This window comes from Zingiber officinale, chromosome 2A (assembly GCF_018446385.1).
Source record: "Zingiber officinale cultivar Zhangliang chromosome 2A, Zo_v1.1, whole genome shotgun sequence".
In the NCBI taxonomy this organism is placed as follows: domain Eukaryota; kingdom Viridiplantae; phylum Streptophyta; class Magnoliopsida; order Zingiberales; family Zingiberaceae; genus Zingiber; species Zingiber officinale.
In genome coordinates, this window is record NC_055988.1 from 116831273 (window position 1) to 116834719 (window position 3447).

General features: G+C 35.3%; 1 non-coding gene across 1 annotated transcript; it reads left to right on the forward strand.

The window, feature by feature from the left end:
- Window positions 1-3043: 3043 nt before the first annotated feature.
- On the forward strand, window positions 3044-3149 carry LOC122044654. Its single transcript, XR_006129682.1, has one exon. It is a non-coding gene; the product is annotated as a small nucleolar RNA R71 (small nucleolar RNA).
- Window positions 3150-3447: the final 298 nt, after the last annotated feature.

The window sequence follows — 3447 nt, forward strand, 5'->3', positions numbered from 1 at the left end:
TCACCATTTTTGCTTCGAAAGTCATCTCTGTCAACACAAAACCAAACAAAGAGCAGATATCTGAACAAAAGAATATATATAATGAATATAAGACGAAAGAGGCAATCATGCAACAATTATATATGAATAAAGTACGTGAATGTGCTCTAAAACATGCGTAAATGATCATAATATTTGCACACATCACACCCCCAGACTTAAACCTTTGCTTGTCCTCAAGTAAAATCCGCAATCTAGATTCATGTGGTTAGATAGTGCATCATAATCTTTAGCAAGTCAATCTAATTCTATCAAATTATTTCATTGGTGAGAAAGATACAAAAGTAGTTTAAGTATGACCTAAATAGTAGTCTTCCGTGCTCAGTGCAAAAGTGGCCTAGATTTATCAAGTTTCAATCCCTAAGTCTAATCAAGTCATCATAAAATTGTGTTCCTTATGATTCCGTTGATAAGCACTTACCTGCCACACGCAATGTTCGTTCCCCTCAAAAAATGCTATGCATTGTCTACACAAGGTCTCAAAGGAATACTCAGTATCAAGAGAAACATAGCATTCATTTCCCCAGTAACCTAACTCGATCTCAAAGGGGTGAATTTGCTAGTTTCCACTCACGACAACTATTTTTTTATCCCTTATTATTTTTTTTCTTTCTTTGATTGTTTACAAAGTATCAAACTTGAATAAACCTTTATTTTTTTCCATTTTTTTTTATTTTTTTGGGATTGATTTTTCCAAATGAGCTTACATGATCTGAGTTTATCCAGTAACCAAAATGTAGTTGAGAGGTCACCATAGAAACACAAGTACTAGTCCAATTCTATGAATCATGACTATTTTAGAGTTATCAACCATCAAAAATAGGCATAGTATATAGAGATCCTAAAACAATGCCAATGCTTAAACTCTTATAGTAAAAATATTGCTCACTTCATGCTATCAAAGATAAAAAAAGATATATCACTAAACATACTAGCACCATAAGTAACACATAAAATCTAGAATAAACGTGCTAGTATTTTGCAATAAGGAACAAGCAATCATGATGTGATGTAAGATGCAACTAGCAAAAATTTTATTATGCAAAAAGAAGAAAACAAAAACAAAAACCAAATGCATCTAATGCATTCCCCCAGACTTAAACTTTTCATTGTCCCAATGAAAACTAATAACAATGTAGAGGAGATTAAAAGTAAGAGAAACTACCAAATAATGTGTGTCAACTGCCCATGTCATTAACTTCTCCATCATATAATTGCACTCCTCCTAATCTTTAAGTCCTATAAAAGAAGGTAGACAATGAAAATTAAGTAGAGGATACATGTTTATTATAAAGAAATGAAAATGGAAATAATTAAAGATATGAATGAAAACAAAGGTAAAGAACTTAGGTTGCCTCCCAAGAAGTGCTTGTTTAAGGTCATTAGCTCGACCACCTCATTAGATTCATCGAAATCTCACTCTTGGAGGGGTAAGATATTTTAGAACCCTCTTACCAAGGGCTCTTATTATAGAGAGAGATTTCAATGTTAGAGTTAAGAAGTAAAGGATTGCTCTCTCCATCTTCGTCTTCTTGGAAATTCTTTCAGGAGACCGAAGACGGTTCAGATCGAGCTTCTAATTATAGGCCCCATGAAAATCTGCACATGCAAAGAAAATACAAATCTCCCGCAAACGCATTAGATAAGATAGAGCCATAACCATATCAAGATAAGCAGAATAAGAAATAAAAACTAAATCACATCCAACAAAGTCAATGGCAGGTACCTCTATAAAATTTTCCAAAATATCACAAGAAATACTAACCTTACTTTGCTGAGAGGTACCTGAAATTTCTAAACATGTGGATGTGACTTCCTCTGAATCAAATGATGGTTCTGGCTCTGGCTCGGGCTCTGGTGTTAGTACTTCCAAAGGTGGTGATTCTTGAGACTCTGCTAACTCTGAACAAGTCCCTACACATGGATCCACAACATGTTCAATTCTTGCAACTCTTATAATCTCTAAAGGTTGTGTGGATGAAGGAGGTGATTCTTGAGATGTTGTTTCCACACCACAGCTCCCTACACTTCCTTCCAAATCATCATTATCAACGCAAGCATCAAAAAATAAACCAACGTCTATATCTTCAACAGGAGAATCAACTATAGGAGGATCATTGACTTCATTTGCATTTTTACGTTGATCTACCTCAATACATTCATCATCTGAAAATTTAATGTCACTATAACATCCTGTAAAATCTGGAGGAAGATCTGAAACTTGTTATCCATTGCATTATTATCATAATCCTCATCTGAAGAGTCCTCATCTTCATATGTATCCAAAAATCTACACTCAACCATATTAGTGTCATAGTATTTGCCAAGGTCTTCGTTTTCATTTACCCTCACTAGCCTTTGTGGAAAAGAAACCTTTAGTGAAGGTCCTGGGAAAGGTACTTTCTTTTTTCCATATTCCTTTTGAGCTTGCGGAGGAGGTCCAATTTGCATATTTAGTGTAGGTGTGATCAATCATTGAGGGAAAGGTACTTGTGGCCTTTGGGAACTTCCTAGAGTAATAGAGGTGAATTTTTGTGGTCTTCTATTGTTCTTCTCCTCAATTCTATACAAGTCATTTTTCAGAAGTTCTTCATGATTCTTGCCGCTCCTCAACTTAATATCATTACAATTTTTACTAGATCTTATTTGTATAGGAGGGGGATCTTCTTTGAACCATTTTGAAACTATGCTCTCAATCTTTGCCCCCAAATGTTTGAACTCCTTATTCTGTGACTTCTAAATTTCAACATTCTTGGGTGGTTGAATTGCATTTCATTTGACAGGCTCTCTAGTACATATGACTTGTACTTCTTAAATTTCTGAGGGAGATTCCATCCAACTTTTGCTTGACCATCTATGGAGGTTCAATGTCACTTAATCAATTAATGTATAAGCTTCTTCTATACTCTTGTCCATAAATGAACCTCCAGCTGATGAATCTAACAAACACTTATCTGAAAAAGAAATTCCCCTATAGAATATGTGTAGAATCAATCATTTCTCCAAGCCATGGTGAGGGCACTGCCTTTGTAGACTCTTGAATCTGTCCCATGCTTCGAATAAAGATTCTCCATTTGCTTGAACAAAATTTGTGATGGAACTCCTCATGTAGATAGTTCTGCTTGGAGGGAAAAAATGATTCAGAAATTGCTGCTCCAATTGTTCCCAACTTGTGATGCTTTGAGGACAAAGAGAATATAACCAAGTCCTTGCTTTGCCCTTGATACTAAAAGGAAATGCCATCAACCGAACTGCATCTGCTGATGCTCCTTCACAATTCACCAAATCGCAAAGCTCTAGAAATGTCTCAAGATGTAGATAAAGACTTTCTGATACTTCTCCTCCGAATTTGTGACCTTGTATCATGGAAATTAACTCTGGGTCTAGTTGGAAATTTTCTGCTTCAAT